Below are 18364 nucleotides of genomic sequence, written 5' to 3'. Positions count from 1 at the left end.
GATTGCCGAAAGGCTCTCCAAAGCACCTCCACCTTTTAAGACTCCACCCTCTTTACTCACAGTGGGTTATGAGGAAGTTTCTGCCTTTTCTATTAAGCTGACCTGTTAAAGACCATAAAGTGTATTTTATGTGATACCAAAGTTGTGGAGTTTCTTGCAAGTCTCACAACAAAAGACTGCCTTAGGTATGAGCATGTTACCTTTGGGACAGGGGACAGGGGGTAGGCTGTGTTCGTTTCAAAACTCAAAATGCACACGCAAATAGGGGGAGCAGTGTCAACTCAGGGACCCTTAGAAATTTTACTTCCAAATATAGAAACCATTCAAAATCCAAAAACAAGGATCATGAGAGTTTTGAATCCAAAACCATCTTAAGGACAGGTTGATTGATGTAAGCCACATTTTTGGGAGGGTTATTCATAGGTACGTATATATTTCAACACAGCAGGTCAAGTGAGTAATACATCATACCTCAGCACTCCAAAGTACTGGCCTGAGTTGAAGATGATTCCTTGATACAGTATTTTCTTCAGCTGCCTGAGTGAATGTGTTCTGTGTCTGTAGGTTCATGCTTGTGGAGCAAGATGTTACTTAGTTCCAACTCCACAGGCCATTTTTCTTTAAATTAAGGTGCTGTAGATTTTGGCCTGCCCCTTCCCACCATCTGAGTTAGTCGTACCTATATGTGCTCAGCATTCTTTGGCAAAGACATGATACAGCTGCAGCTGTAGCTGTGAGCACAAAATCCCACCTCCTGCCCACCTGAGTTCCTCATACGCAACCTGCAAAAAGTCCATCCAGGTTTGCTTGGCCTGGCCTCCTCATGTGCACCCTGACCTTCTCATGGCATTCTCACAGCTTAAGAACGTGCTAGACATGCCTGAACACATAAAGCATTAAAATGCTCTGAAGGAAAGTCTGCCATAGCACCAACCCTGTGGCCTCCTAGACGGTCAAGAGCAGATTTGGCTCTTGGATGGCCTCAGGTAACCCTTGAGATGCAGTGCACCTGCATCAACACACCTACATGCTCTTAGCAAGCAGAATTCTCTTTTGGCTTATACAATGGAAATTAGAAATGGGTGTGCCAACACCTATCAGGAGGGAAATGCACCCTTAACCCACAAATGTTTGCTTTATAAAACCTGAAGTACCGTAAAAGCCATTCCTTTATGCAACGCAGCCTACAGACTGTAAGACTCAAGAGACAAGGCATGGATTAAATGCATTACCACACAATGGACACATGTCAGTTTGGTTTTTATCACCACCAAACAAGCACTGGGAAAGAGTCATAAGAAAAATATTTATAGCAATAAATCCCATCTTAACACGATAACATTCAGACTGAACACTAAAAGAACTAGAGGTAGGTAGAGCACAAAGTGACTCAGGTATTCCAGGTAACCCATGACAAATGTAATTATGCTAATGTATCTGGCTGGCTAGTACAAGTTGCAGGAGAAACTGCACTTCACAAGCTTTTTCGATAAGAAACTAGAAAGGTCTGGGCTGGTTGCACGTTAACAGTAGTGCAGTGAGCACAGACAATTTTTCTTACAACTAATAACAAGATCCATGCCAGTAGAAATCTTCAGAAATGCAAGGAGCACACATTACGACTGCTTTCATAAGTCGGATAACAAGGTATTCACTGTTCTCCAGTCCCACATAATCACAAAAATATCATCACTGCAGAAGTTTGCCTCCCTCTGGATTTTCCCCCTTTACACGCTTATGCTGACAGTTTGGTTTGCTTTGCTTTGCTTTACTCACTCATGTGGTTAAAGTTTGGAACCCTCTTGATGACTTCCATGGTTACAGAGCACATCTCTTTCAACAAGTTCCTTTTTCCTGGCGGCAATACAACGTCTCTGATTCACAGGCTGCAGGATAGTGGTGGTGAAATCACTGGAGCTTACTGTCCCTTGGCACCGGGGACAAAACTGAGAGCCGGTGTAGACTGGGGATTACCATGGAGTGGAGAACACCACCCCTGGATTTGGCCTTTGATGTTCAGTTTCTTTGTCAGTATTTCTCTTTTTTGTCACCTTTCAGAAATTGGGAGAGGAATGCAAGTGTTTCCATATCACAGTGTATAATTTAACAGAAGACTAATATTTTGTCTGGCACTCTTTGGAGCTTGTATAGATAATTTCTTACACCGAGCTTCCCCTTCCTTTCTCCCTCTCTCCCCCATCCCTCTGAGTTTAAGTGTGATGTTTTGAAAAGCAAAGTTACCTGACCACAGAGTCTGTTCTAGCATTTAATAAATTAGGCATGGGTTAATATAGCAGATGTCTTTGGTATAGGCTCCTCCTTTTTTGGTTTGCTTTACCAAAGTCCACTTTACCAATGCCACGTTAATTTGAATTGACTGAAAGTGTTCATTGAGGCTGAATTTTAACAAAAAGTGGGGCTTTTTAAAGAGATTTTTTCAGGGTGGAAAGTAGAAAAAAAGAGGGGAAAAGGGTTTTTTGGTGCTAAAAAAGGAATTTTTATTCAATAATGGGTACTTACAAAATGTAAAATCTTCAGTGCATAGACCCCAAGATATCCCACAAAAATCTATTTGTGCCCTAATTCTCCCCTCCACATGTGTTGCTTGGACTATATTTGCCATCGTTTGCCAGAAGGAGTGAAAATGAGGCAGCTTAGGAAGAAAGAAACAACACTGCATGAGTGACATTCTCCACGGTGTTCAGCTCGTAGAAACACTCCGGTTCCAGTTCCCATGAGGAACCTTGATACCTTTTCCATATAGAAAAGGGTACTTCCCAGACAACATTTTGCAGTCTTGAAAGAAAAAACTGCTTTTGCAATGGTCCTTATAAAGTTTATAAATAATAATGGTGGTGATACGATTTTCATGGGAAAAGAAAACCCGTTTTCTGATTAGATCTACTGTTCCCATCTTTGGGAATCTTTTCTCATTGAGAAAAAATTCAAAGAACAGGTGAACTCGACGTGAGGAGAACAATTCAGAAATCTGCACTGGGAGCACGTTTTTAGCAGCTCCATTCATCAGTGAGCTCAGCTTCCTTCCCAGATGAGATCAGGCTTCCGGAATACCCGCTTAATATCCTTTCTCAGGCGTAGTCAATCGATTTCATATTAAAAATATGGACTGACTGCAACTTGCTGCCTGCAAAATTTTTCTCCTGCCATACAGTACTGCTATCCTTTTGGTTCTAAAATGAAACTTCACGCCATGTTCCTCTTGACTGAAAGCAGTGTAAATACTGATCAAAGCTCCCATCAGCTTAAAATACCAGAAACTGAAAACAGTGCTGCCAAAAAAAAGATGGGCAGCTAACATACTGCTCACTACTTCCCTGTTTTTCTCCTTTGTGTTTATCAGTGCAACAATTTTTCCTCGTTGCATCGGCGTATTTTTATTATTTAAGCAAATTATCATGGCTGAGGTAAGTAACACAATTATTCTTTGTTAGCTGGCACATTGCCATTCCTTTCATGTGTTCAAGAGTCAGCTATGAATTATAAGGATGTAATGTCCCTGATGGATTTAGTGGTGACATCATAAATCCTCACTCTGATGAAGACACTAATACGTGCTGTTGCCAGTAATTTGCTGACAACACCGATAGTTAAGGGCACAAATGAAGATGCCTTTCTTGGCACAGTATCATGGAAGCCAAAGCTACTGTAAAAGAAAACACCAACCAGGTGAATTACAACTCCTTTGGAAACACGTCAGTTAAACGTGGAACAACACACCTATGTACTGAATGATGCATTTCTGTGCTTACAATGTGCTTTGACAGCCATGGTTGGTTGAATATAAAAAGGACCAAAAAATTATTTCAGGGATCTGGCAATACATTGTTATTTCTTTTAACTCAGCTAAAGTGGTTCTGGAGTAGCTTGGAGGTCACTGTGGCACCGCATCTGGTTGGATTGGACCCAGGACAGAATAGGACCCGGCTAAACTAGTTGCCCGTGGGGGTTTCCTTCCAACCCTTTCTCCAGCAGAGAGTCACCCCTGGCCTCATCCGGCCCCAGAACCTGATTTGAAACTGCTGCTGCACTCCAGAGCTGCCACCCAGCAAGGTCAGTATGTCTGCACAAGCTTCGGGAGCAAACTCTGGGGACAGTCCCAGGTGAAATAGTGACCTGTTACTGTAAAGCCATCAGAGAGAGTCCCAGCAGGACTGCAGCCTGGCAGATCCATTGGCACAGATGAGTTTCTGGGTGTCTGTGTAATAAACCAAAATACCAGACTGGCACAATCTGGAAGCCACAGAGAAGATTTGGTCATGCCTTGTGAACATGATATATGGCAGAAGAAGATACATGCTCCAGCCCTTCGCCCCTTTATTCTGCCTAAGCTTTCCAAAAAAGAAATTTAAGTCAGAGCACACATTCATAGAACGCTGGCTGCCCTCTAAACTGACTCCTTTAAACATATCCTAAAACCCAGAGTCCCCTGTGCTGTCTCCCTGCAGCACCATTGCTCAGGAGATCTTTTTCCAGAACTGTGCAACCTATGTTAACCAATTTTTAGGTAAATTTGAAGTCTCTCATGTTTCTCCCATACACCTCTGAGACTCAGGTCTTCCTTTCCCTATCAGGTACCTTAAGGTGACACATGCTGAATCCAAAACCACCATCAGAAAGCTGAAAATCCCAGATTTTGCTTCAGGAACTGCACGTAGCTCTTGGGCAGCAATATGAAAATCTTTTCTGTAGTAGAGTCCATTGGCTTAAAAACAATAATGCTGTAAAAATCCCTTCCTTCTCTTTGCCTTCTCTCTTCTTGGAAAATTTTCAACTTCTAAATTCTCTCTGCAGTCCTGAGAATGACCATTTCCTGCCCCCAGCTCAAATGGGAGCTGGGGCTCACGGTGCCATGTGACTCCAGAACCCCTGTCTTTGAAAGAAAGCCAAAACATTTGTCTTCTGCTGTGCAAAATGTAGATGTTGCTTAAATGCAGCTTATAAAATACACTTTATATTACCTTGATAGTAGATATGTTTGTGCATTGTATCAAGCCGTGCTTGGCTTCCTTAAGCCATATGGTGCAGTTTTACTGATAGGACTGGTTTTCATCTAATTCGCCTGAGAGCTCTCAAACCTGCTCACTCGTAAAGTACCTGAGATGCCAGACTACATCTTAATCCAGATTGTACCTGTTTTAAGCACTCCATATGAATTTCTATCCAATTTCTATCTATTTCGAGCTTGCTGGGACCTGTCAATGTTTCCACTTTGTTCTTCTCTGGAAAAGCATTGATGTGACATTTGTAAATGTTGCCAGATGAATCGGTGGCCTGAGTTTGGTGCATAATTCAGAATTTAGGTTTTCAAGCCCTCTGAAGCAGCAGCCAGCACTGGAGCCAAGGTTTAATATCATTAGTGTATTAATTTATGTCAGTGGTTGAGTCAATTTTTTTTTTAACCACATTTCACAGAAAATCTCCTACCACCAGCAATTGATCAAACATGACAAGCTCTCTCTTGGCTATTGCCCATGATATGGACTACTTAAGTCCTGTATTCCTTCCCAGAATGGAAACTGCGGCTTTTGGCTGAATAAAGGACCTTCTGTTTCTCTGCCACTGTCAGAAATGGAAATTCAGCGCAATCGTTTCATCAGCCTGAAATGCCAGATGAGATTAAAAGCCCTAATGCCAAGGGGAGGGCATCTGATGCTCTGCTTTGAACTGCAGTTCTTAATGCTCTTTGGTCCACGACTTTGTAGGACTGCCTCGACCTTCCTGTTACTCCCCTCATCAGAGCAGTGCTAAACTGTCAAATCATTAGCAGAGGCTGAGCTCTTCTGGAAACTGCTTTGCTAGGGTGAATTCAAGCCTGCTGTAGGGCTGCAAGGCTAAGACAGTTACCTCAAGGGGGACACATAAATTGGACACAGACGTCTGCATTGGGGAGAGTGAGTTGTGTTCAGGTCAGCTCAGTTCTTGCTGCTCACCAGCCTTGAACCTTTCAACGGGGAGTAGTGGTCACACCATCTGCACTCATTGGATTAGCCAGTGCTAATTAACGTTGGCATTACTCTCCACGGGCTGTAGAAGCAACCAGGACCTGGCAGCCCCAGAAAGCAGTGCCTCTGATTCACTCACTGATACCTTGGTCTTGATCACCCTACAGGTTGTGATACCCAAGCTGGGCAGAGCCCGTCACGGCCGGCAGCCTGAGGAATCGACAGCCACCCCTCTCGGACGTAGTCTGGTCACTGAATCTCCCCTTCGTTTCACACGCACATGGAGCGCCTGGTATGAAATGTGTTGTCATAATGAAATCATGGGGAATAAGATGGAAAAATGTCTGTTTGAGCATTTGAAGCTAGACTTGTAGACCACAAAACAGACTTCACAAGTAGAGGTCAAGGTGGCGCCAATTAAGACAAGATTATATTTAATGGAGAGTCACCTGGATTGAATTAAGTGTATTTTCTTGGACCTAGCAGGCTGGAATCAGGATAAACAAACTGCTCCAGAATTCCTAGGTGACCTTCTAATAATTATGACCAAACCTGAGTTTCAAGTCTTCACAGCCCCCAAATTATCTTTTATATGAAAACACACATTGCTACTCGGGAGGTCTGTTTGTTGTGATGAGCAGAGTATAAAATAAATCCCTCACACACAACACTGCAGGTGGAGGCTGCAAAGCGGTTTCTCTGACCAACACAGCTAATGGGCCTCCAGTGTAAAACACATTTTTTGTAACTCCCTTTCTTCAGACCTTTTGTTGTGAGAAAAACAATGCCAAAAGAATTTAATGGCTTTGTTTTCCAGTTCACAGATTGCTGACATGTCACTGGTGTTGTGGTTAAGGTAGGTCCACCAGAGTTCAAGCTCATGCTGTAGTCAAGCACTGGGGCCACTGGGCCACTGCTCTTTGTTTTGTTTTTTGGGTTTTTTTTTTGTTATTGTTGCACATTAAAAATATTGAAATGTACATGGAAACACAGAATAAACTCATGATACATACACTCCTCAATCTTGCAAATTCAATCTGAGGCATCATTGCAGACAATGCCCAGGAGAGGAACTGAAAGTTGTACAGTTAGGCTTAATCCAATTTCTGTTTGTCTGCCAGTCTTGGACTGTACAATCTGCTCATTCACATGAAGATGAGCATTGGTCAACCACTTTTCACCACAAAAGTGTCTCTTTTGAAAACATGTTAGTCACTGAGTTCCACTTACCCAGCCATGACATTTCAATACCTACTTAATGAGCCCATGAAGGTTTTCAGATCTCTAATGAGTAACAATTTTGGGGATATGAATCCCTGGAAAATATATACTCTTGTCAACTTTCACCATTTTCTGCTAGCAGTGAAAACAAGCTTAGTATCGTGCAGAGGGGCCTTCATTAAAATTAACTTGAAATGTCTAAAATTCATGATTTTGGGTTAAAGATGGACTAGAACATAACTTCAAATAAGAAAAAAATTCCTTGTGGACCAAAAGTAATTTCATCCAGGCTTTTCAAGAGGTAGCCCAACTTCCAATGCCTTCATAAACACCTGTGATCAAGCAAAAATGTCACTCCCACAGTATTTGCTTCGCTTGATGTTGTTTTGAACCCTTAAGCCCATGGCTTGTGGTCTTGCCCACTAGGAGTAGAAATACTGGCTTTATACCACAAAAGAATGGGAAGACCTAGATTTTCATGTGGGATACAAAAGGTTTGTTCCTTAAAGCTGGAGATAACTCTGATACTATTAACACTTCAGATAAGACTGTTCAAGTTTTTCAAATGTCTATATGTATTTGTTTAATTTGAGTCTTGGTGGTAGGGAACCATATTTTAAAAGAGGAGAAACACACCAGCATCAATATCAATAATTGTCAGAAAGTTTGCAAAGACATTTCAAAAAAACTTTATGCAAGGGACATACAGCTAAAGGTGTAATGAAAGGATAAATGTCTGTTTGCATCAAATGATGCAGTCTTGTACAGCCTAATCATTTTCAAATCTTGGTCTTTTTCCCCCCTAACCCTGACCTCTAGGACTACTGTGGGTGGGTGGCACCCCAGCCTTGCTGCACTGAGCTGCAGAGATAGTTGTTCAATCTACCAGCAGGGCCTGAATCAGAAATAGAAAAGAAATTTAAAAAAAGAGGAAAAAAAAAGGTTTCATATATTTATAAGCTTTTTTTTTGCCTCCTGGAGCAAGGTGTTACCTTCCACTTTGTCTTTGATCAGTGACTTACCTACTGGGTAGCACATTGCTTCTGCAAGCAAGAGCCAGTGATCTAACTTTTGGTCTCTACTGTTCTGAGCTGAATTCAACCTTGAAATTTCTGGCAATGCCATCCCTACTTCCTACCAATAATCTTCCTGCTAGGACAGTCAAGGAAAATATTTTAAGCCTCGAAACCTCCTTAAAAGTTTATGGGGTACCCGGACATCAACAAGAACCAAACTAAAACTGACAGTCCCAAAGGGCCACATTAGTTTTTCCCACAAAAAAAAAAAAAAAAAAAAGCACAACCCAAAACCAAACCAACAACACATGAATGTAGCACTTCTGCCCCACACTTGGCAGGTTATTCATTTATTTTAATTTGCAGTAACCGTGACTGCGTTACATTCATCTTCCCAGATGTTGTTAGTGATGAAAGCCCAAGGAATAAGCCTTTTCTGCTGTTGATGTACTGTGTGCCAAACCTCGTCTTGAGCCCCTGGCTCCTGCTGTACTTTTCTTGTGTCTGTACTGCTGCTTTGTGATAAATGAGACTTGCAGAATCACACGTACTGTGGTAGAGGAACAAGCATCTTGTCTGGGGAGTGGTCAGTGCCGGAGGCTAGAAACTTGGGTTGTGTGTACATCTGCAGAGGCTCGTGTAATAGCTGCAGCAAAGTTATTGTAACTAAAAGCAAAGGTGCTGAGGCTTTGATTACAAATGTCAAACAAAACGGGAAACAAAGAGAGGCTGAGGAAGGAAAAGGGCCCTGTCCCCACATTCTCCTCCCCCCGGCTCATCACAACGGGCTTGCTTTTCTGCCTTTGTTTTATTTGCTCTAAAAGCCTTTGCAGTCTTCCCTTCTTGGCATGTTCAGAGAGTCCCGGGAAGCTCTGAGTTTACTCCTACTTACACTGAAAAGCCCCAGATACTTTGAATAATTATTTGTAAATAAATAAATAATCAGAACCAAAAGCCTCTACCAGCCTTTTAAAATCTGTTTCGAAACCCCTTAGAAACAAATGGATACTTCACTAGCTGATGAACCAGCCGTGTTGCTGATTTGTGCATACAGAGATCCATTTCATTTCAGCAAATCCCAGGTTCTTGAGTATCAGGAAGCTCCTTCCCCCAGGCCACGACTCCCCCTGAAAGTGGGGACATACCACTGGTATGGAGGAGCAAGCCCCTGGTTTCCTGCTCACATCACTTACCTGCAACCCCACCCTCTGGTCTGAGTGCAAAGTGAGGCCCTCAGTACAGCCAGGGCTAAAATGCCTGCTTCGTTTCCCTGCTGTCCCCTGGGGCTTCAAGTCTCTTCATCTGCCTCTATCCATGCCTGGATGCTGTGCTGGTGGTGCTGTGCGCAGGACTCCAGGCTGTCTGGGTGACCTTGGACACCTCTTTGGAGGCACCACACTGTCCCCTACCAGATGTTCACAATCCAAGCTTTGGCTGAACCCATGGTGTCTGGAGGGGGGGAGATGAGAACAGATCAGGTGTGGGGGGCACCCAGGGCTTTGGGGTATCCCTTGAAGCACCATCTCAAGCAGAGGGACACAGACGCAGGAGCCTGAGCATTCATTTCCTCCCCTTGGCCTTTCAGTTCTCACATCTTAAGATAAAGATCTTCAAAATTGCTATGCTGCTTTTGTGCAGTTACATGGACATCTGGCTCCTAAGATGTTCCTAGTAATGCTCCTGGTGCCCACAGGCATGAATTCATAGAGGTATTCCAACTACCTTTAGCACATATGTCCATATATCTATATATATAGAGAGAGATAGATAGATATGCACATATATATGTGTGCATATATACACACACACACACACATACAGTGCATGTGCATCTGTGTGTATATATATGTATGTACTAAGCAGAGTGTGTGTGTATATATATATATATAAAATGTGTATTTATGTATGTACCTGCATGCCTATACGTGCTACCAGTCAGACCTGTGACGTCAATGAAGACACAGCAGGTATTTGAGAACAAATGAGGAATTAAACTGGCTTTATCCGCTGGATAAAGCGATCGCTGGGGCACAGTTGCATCCCGCTTCCTGCAGCAGCCAGCCCTCTCTTTCAGTGGCTCCGACCCGGGCCGCGGAGGCAGGAGAGGAAGCTCTTTCCGAGGAAATCCCCGTCCATCCTGGCCTCAGCCACACGCAAACGGGCTCCGTGCCACCAGGCGATGAAGCAATTTCGGTGTGCTCCTCTCCTGAGCCTGCCGGTTCCGGGGACATGGCAACGCGCGGTTGCATCAGCCAGGGCTGGAGTCACCCCTGCTCAAATGAGGCAACACGGCAGGATGGCCACGCTCATCCTGGTGGAAAGGGCTGAGAATTTTTCATCTGAAAAACAGAGCCAGTGTGTTAGCTAAGGTGCTGCATTGGCTACCTGGTGCTATTTGTAGCAGTTTCCTTATATAAACATTTACACATGTATATACATTTTCAGCATGGATGTGTTTGCCTAAACTTCTTCTCCAACCAGAGACTGCTGGATGGAGGTGGAAAACTCCTTTCCAGAGCTTCAGGCTTCATTGTTCACGTTCAGCACCCAGCGACGGTGTTCAGCCATCGGCACTGCTGTGTATGCTATGCCACGTGTCCCATTTACGATCCCACTGATCACAGGAGAGGGAAATTTAATAACTCCTTACAGACTGCATACCAGAGCCTCTTCACGGCACCGCATTAGTGAGGAACACAGAAGGGAGCCCATAATAAATGTTACAAGGGGAAATACCTCCGAGTGATAAGGAGCTGAGCGGATGACAAATCACAAAAGGCTCCAGTGAAGCCCTCGGGAGCAGATAACCTTGAGACGTACCTGTATATAAAGATTAAACAGCAACCTGAGCTTGGCAGAGATTTTATAGAGCTCTGCAAGTGTCTCGGTTTCACTGTTTGCTTTTTGTAGGCGTTTCTGGACTTTATTGTCAGTTTCTGTCTGTTAATATTCTGTACAGGCCGAAAAATAGAGGCGTAGAAAAGTCACCCCCCCAAAAAAGAAAAGAAGAATTTATTTGGAAAGCTTTACAAGGAGGCTCTACAGATCAGTATCCACAGCGAGTGAGAAAGATAACCAAGGCAAGGGCATAGTGCACCTGCGAGCAAGGCTGTGTGAAGATACAAACAAAAACATGAAGGATAAAATATATTGACATGTTTGAGCTGACTGGCTAAATCTGGTTATTCATTCCTTCGTAAGCGGCAGCCCTAGTTATTATGGGCTATATATTTTTGCTAAGACAAATACGCAAGGCAGTAAATGCCTTCGTTAGTGTGCTCCAACAGGAAGGGCAGTGGCTACTGCTGCTATTCAGGGCCTCTCAGGGAAAATACCCACTGGTAAAATACAAAACCGTGGCCAGCTATGGATTGGGTGGAAACCTTAACGAGGGAAAGCATTCTGCCTAATGGCTAAAGGGAGAGAGTAGGGATCTGAGACGGTGAGGTGCTACTCTTGAGTATCAGGAAACACTTTTCCTCTGTGAGGGTGACAGAGCCCTGGCACAGGGTGCCCAGAGAGGCTGGGCAGTCTCCATCCTCAGATGCAGCCCTGGCAACTGTCCCTAGGTGAATCTGGAGAGGGTTGGACCAGACAGACAACCTCCAGAGGCCCCTTCCAACTCCAACCATTCTGTGACTGACATTTCTTGCTCTACTGCGGAGTAACTTGGTCTGTTCAGAAGGTGTATACTTGGTTCTTGGTCTATTAAAAGTGTATAGCTCTGCTTGATTAGAAAGGATGGGAGGGGTTAGTAAGGGACATGTTTCCATTGCTGAAGACCATACTATGTCCAGGAGCAGTCTGCCCTGGACATAGGGGCTGGCTCCTCTTTGGAAAGGACAAATACTCAGCAACCAACAAAATTTGGCTTCCCTAGCCTTGCCCTTTCAACTCCTAACCTGTACCTCACACCACTGGATCACAGTGCAGCACGCCGAGGTGCAGCTGAGCAGGTCTTTCAGCCAAAGCTCCCATATGGGTGTGCTTCCCTATTGCAGGCTGGCGAGGAGAAATCGCATCGTAAACCTACGGGTGAAAGTCTGCACCGCCAGAGCTCCGTCCAGGAGACAGGCAGTCTCCCCAGGTTCAAGGATGGTGACGATGAGATTGTTTCTGCAGGTAGAGAGGGGACAATTCTTATCTGATTCAGCAACTCAATGTGCAAAGTTGAAGGTGGTTGGTTACCAGTGTCTGCTCCTCGTCACGCTCGCAGAGAGCCAGGCGTGCCACGTGAAGTGTGCGAAACGCCACGCACCGACTTTTCACCCCAATCGGACCGTTCAATAACAAAGGGGGAAGGCGGTGGAAGGAGGGATTAGATGACAATAGAGCTGTTGTTTATGCAAGTGGAAGAAATAACTTTTCAGGAACAGGCCATGGGTCAGGGCAGTGGCCGATGTGGGCGTTCGCTGGAGAAGTCAGACTAAACAGGCAGTGAGGCGTTTTATAAAAATGATATTAAACACACGCAGGACACCGAAGAAGAACAAACAACTTATTGTGTGGAAAGCAAAAGTGCTTTGGAAGGGCCTGTAGGACTATCTGAAGTTTTAAATTCGGCAGTGGTTTGAGAGATTCATGGTCTGTTGTAGCATGGCTTTGGTTTAGACACATCTCTTGAGAAGGTCCAGAGGTCTCCAAATCAAATCACTTTGTTTACTTGTTTCCCTGCCTGTAACCATGTAACATTAATTTTTTTACTAGATAAATGATCATACCGGTTAAAAGCCAGTGGATGGAGAGGCGAGGGAAAGGGAAAATTCACAATTAAGGAGAAATTTCACCATTAAGGACAAAGCACAGCTCCAAGCCTCTGGCTTGCTGTCCGCCATTGTCCTACGGACCAGCTCAAACACAAGGGAGAAGCTCATGGGCCTTGAAACGTCCCTGGGAGCTACCACAAACACCAAGCCTCTTCAACTAGGTATTTCCAGTCAGCTGCTGCCCTCCTTCAGTCACTGTCACTTTACTTTGCAGGAGGACTGGACGAATCCCTACATGGGTACCTTAGATATGTCGCATGTTACCCGCGTCAGCCTCCTTGCACACAGGGAAAGAAGATGGAAAGAAGCAGAGACAGACATACAATGTCATTTTAAAAGTACTCTGGGGACTCAGGTTATATAGTAATGCAAAATACTTTTCCATCATCCCAGGGTATTTTTGCTTATACCGCTGGGTGCTGGTTTAATTCTTTCAGCTTTGCCATGGATGCACAAACACTGTGAAAGGAGAAAGAACGTCTACTCTACGTGATGGCTTTTAAAGAATCAGGAAAGCAAGTAAAATCCATCTCTTAAAGCAAACACTCAATTAAAAGAAATCACTATATGTTTATAGAAAAGGTTTTTTTTTTAACAAAGGTTTAATTTTAAAAAGTTAATAACTGGGTGTTCCAGAAGGTTTGAGTCATCCACAGTAATAATTAGGGGTTTTGTTCCATACAAAATGCTTTATTTAACCTTCATGCCTCCATTCAGATAATTATACAAATGCATACATTTAAAGGTTTAAACTCTATTTCAATTCACAGCTCAATTCATAGGAAAGTTGAATACAGAAAAGCAATGCACCAACAAAATATGTCTGAGACACCATTAAAAACATTAACACTTGTTCATTTAAATCTTTGAGAATAGACTGGAATAATCCTCCTCTGACAGAATTTCATTAGGGGACCCCCTTTACATTATCATAGGGCAAAAATCACCATTTTACAGTAAGAGGAAAAAAAGCTCTGAGTATATTTACAATACATACACTATACATAAATACAAGAACAACACTTACATAATATTAATAAACTTATAACATAGGTGTTGCCTAAACACTACATAGTATATAAATGCAGAGGAAACTATTGGGAAATTAGATCTTCAGATGGTTACTTTTATTTTCGAAGAAAAAAGTAATTTTTGCATTTAAAAGCTTTTGAAAAGAAGGCAAAAGAAAAGACTTAAGAAACTAATATGTTTGCTTGCTAGCACTGGTATTTTTATTCATTTCAAGTGTAGGACCTCTACTGACACCATTATCTCTATGGGGTTACTGGTGATGACTCTCCCTTTTGCATCTTATCTAGGGAAAAGATCGAGGTGCCGTACATACTAACTCTGTTGCTGCGAAGCTTCAGTCCCAAATTAATCACTTCTTTGTAAACTAAGGGATGTTTTTGTATTTTTACACAGGAGGATCAAATGAACACTCACTGGTACATACAACGCTAACGATCTGATTAGAAGGAATGGTTTGGGGCCAAATGCAACCCCATCCTTAGGATTTCATTCAACTAATGCCATAGGGGAATTCGCTTCTTCCATAAGTGACTTGGCTAAGACTGATATTTTTCATTATTGTTGTTTCTTCCTAAACACAGCTGAAAGAACTTTGCAATGTAATGGTATTTTTGACCCCACATGTTGATAGCAGTGTCCAAATCCCTCTTTCACTTGAAGTGTGCTGAATGCGTGTGTTTCTGTGTGTGGGTTGAACGTCTTAAGGCTGATGGTGCATGAAACCGAAGCAATTCATTACTATCTCTGAGTAAAGTCTACTGCAACTGCAAAGGGGAGATACAACTTTTTAGGGACAGACAGCAGGTCAAGAGAGCATACTGCGTTGGTGTTCAGCAGGGGACTTACATTACCAAGGAATCAATGTACAGGATGATAAGAAATAAACTGGGGTGTTTAATGAAAAGATGGATGCAAACGTGGCAGTGAACAATAGTTTGAAAACAGAAATGACAGCATGAACTCTGAGTTGTGAAAAAGATTTGTTCAGCCGGGATGATTATGGCTCAAACTGTCTTTACAAAGAAGCTCTTTGCATCTAGAAAGGCAGGGACAGGGAGAAAAGCTGTGTCTGAACCTACTTCTGTATTTCATGGTTCATGCTTAGGACAATCCATCAAAGCCATCACCTGTGGTCCCCCACCAGACACTGTACTGCTGCAAGGACCAAGGTACATCAATGTGTGAACCACCATTCACCTCTTCTTTTTCCAAACCGACAGCCTCTTGGCTCACTGACACTTTTGAGACCAAACCGGGGAAGATGTTACAGGCCACACACATGGACAATAGGAACTCAAATAATTTTTTTCTATTCTTATTTCCATAAAAGCTGGATTTCACATGCCTAGCTAGTTTTGCTGGTCTGGAGGACTGAACAATTGTGTCCTGAGTAATCTAAAAATTACTACAAGGGCAACTGAGTTTATTTCGTAATTCGAAGTCAGGAAGAGCAAGCTGCTTATAGAAGCATGCTGGCAAACCAGTAAAATTGGGGAAAACATCCAACTCAGTGTTTGTTTTTCAGAATGAAGGGAAAAAAAAGCCTGGCTCATTTTGTGATGGTGAAGACAAGGCGCCCTTTCCTACGCAAGAACCAAGGCACGCGGGGCTGGGTCTGTCAAACCTCCCAGCCCTGCAAGTCTCCGAGGGTGCCTTCTTGTAGTGTTGCTGCTTCAGAACAAAGAACCAAACTCTCCTCTCCAACAGCAGCTCAGGTAGGAGGTAAGAACTAGCATTTCCTTTGTCCTCCCGATGACACATTCCCCGCTGCCCTCCTAAAATCCCCACCATGAATTGGGTTCTTTTATGCGCTTAATATCTGGAGATTAAGCTCAGGATGACAGAATAAGTACCTGCATGTTCTGATGGGCTGATCTCCACCGGTGCCTAATGTTTAGAAATGAAGCTGTTACTACACTAATGGTCTCCTCACACGACTGACCGGCGTGCACAGACGTCTCCTTTTCATACGCCAGTCCATGTGCTTTGAGTACGTTTTGTGCATGCCCGGCCCTGCCTCAGGGCCTAAAACTGAACACCCACCCTCTCAGCCCAGCAGCAACCCACCGATGGCGGCAGAAGTCTAGGGAGGATCAGGAATTTTTCAAGTCCAGCATTCAGTCTGGATAAAGGACAGGTACGGATTCAGAGGATGGAAAGCAATCTTCCTTGGCAAAGGTATCAGGACAATCAGTTACATTTTATCTCAAATGAATTCATTTTTAGGAACAGAAGTGTGAGGGATGGCATTACACTGCTATTTTAAGAATCCATTAGCAGCAGTTAGCTTTTTTTTTTTTAAACAGAAAACTTACCAGATTTTAAAAAAATAATAATAAGAATTGAGAACTAAAAGAATGGCAGAGTCACAGCTGCCCATTTTCTTGTAAGATCAATTAGTCTATTGACGCAAATGTTTCGGCCGCTCAATACAAAAATCTCCTGACTCCATTTTAGGAATATCGACTTCTTGTTTGCTACTAAAATAGTCTCTAGCCTGACAGTCCCCAATTTTTCACTCCCCTGTCCCCAGAAGAAAGAAAAGCAAGCGATATATTTTGCCTACTCCTGAAGCCAACCAGATCTAAGATGCTACTAAATACTCCAAGCGTTACATGATGAATAGAAAGGAGACAGAAGGTGAACTCTGTGTTTCCAGAGTTCGATGCAGAGGATTTTTCAAGACAATCCCAATTCTACCAAATACCCTAAAAATAAAAAGCTCCATGGGGCTTATTGCTGGTTTTTGGATTATTTCACTAGAGAATACCCTGGGCACAGGGGCACATCAGACATAAAGAGGAAATCCCCTAAAACACTGCTTGACGATGACCTCCATTCACACCTACTGAAAATCGATATGGATATGAGTCACTTGTAAACGAAGATTCATTTTCTTTCTACGAGGATATGACAGATGCTATCTGAGAAAATAACTATAACCTCTAACACAATTTCGCAACGTGTGCAAATACAAATGGCACTTTGTGTTTGTTTCTGTGCTGCATTATTGTTCTCCGAGTAAAATTTCGTTTTCACCTTATTGTCGAGAGAATCCTGTTAAGTTATTGCTGTGTAAAAGTATAGGAACATCCCATCAGTTCTAATAACAGGCACTTTCAGTTTCTGTTTCATCTTTTAAAATAGATTTCAGTCTATCTTGCTGAAGTGTATGTGCATTTTACATGTTGCAACTGCCCTGTTGCCACTGATTTTGTTGACATGCTACTTGCACCGAGAAGACTAAACTCCCCTGGAATCAGCAAAGAGCAGCTGCCTATTTCAGCTCTGCAACCTTTATTCAAGTCGCATTGTAGTCAGGGAAATACAAGAAATCAAATAGATGAGAGTCTGCTCGTACTGGATCTGCAACTCACTGTTAAAATGTCAGAAGAAAAAACCAAAACCACACAACACAAACCCCTTCCTATGGTTTTCATTTTGATTAAGTGTTGTGCTTTTGGGGTTTTTTTTTTTCCTCCTTTATTCAGTCAAAGACACTCTGAGCATTGATTTACTCGACACTGAAGGACTCAGTACGGCTCTGCTGTCATCGCACGCCATCTGCGAAACAGCGAAGAAGTGGCCACTCCACTCTCCAGAGGAAACATGCTCCCACGAAACAGAAGCGTTTACTTCCTACAGTGCTGCGTTTAAGCTCTGCAAGGCATTATCTTACCGGTTTTCCTGATGAAAACTAAAGGTCTTTAAAAAAATGTACTTCATTCAACCTATTTACACCCCATGTAAAACTGCGAGTTCGAAAATACTTTTCCACTATCACGTATATTACAGGATATTTAAACTGCTACAAGTATAGTAAAATACTTTCAAGGTTATTTTGATTTCTAAAGATGCAGTATCCTTACAGTTACATTTCTGTACTAAAACCTGATTTACTGAGGAAATTGATCAGAATTTAAGCGTTTTTAAGGTATCAGTAGGCTTGACTTCATAAGCATACATCACAGAGTAACTGTTACGCCATAATAAAACTGTGAAAATAGAACCATCTTTAACGTTTCTTTGTGAACTTCTCCAGTTACAAACCACAGGCAAAGGCATAATACAGCGATACGCGCTGGTTTCTTAAGAAGGCAATATTTTCTTTTACAGTGTTTATTTCCAATTAATCCTTTTCTGATTTTTTTTATTATTATTTTTTAAATAATACTTGTTTATTACCTGCACACGGATGGAGGCATGTGGAAGTGTTGGGGTTTACATGCGTATGGATGAGCACGCGGAGTTGGGCAGATTTACTTAAGACTTGCCTTCTGTGGAAGATGAAGTTTCATGTACTGACCTTCCCAAACCAAAGTTCAAACTAAAAAAAAAAATAAGTGGGATATTAATGGTGAAACTT

This window comes from Gallinula chloropus, assembly GCF_964237585.1.
Source record: "Gallinula chloropus genome assembly, chromosome: 1".
Taxonomy (NCBI): domain Eukaryota; kingdom Metazoa; phylum Chordata; class Aves; order Gruiformes; family Rallidae; genus Gallinula; species Gallinula chloropus.
The sequence above is the reverse complement of the archived record's forward strand: the minus strand, read 5'-3'. Positions refer to the sequence as shown.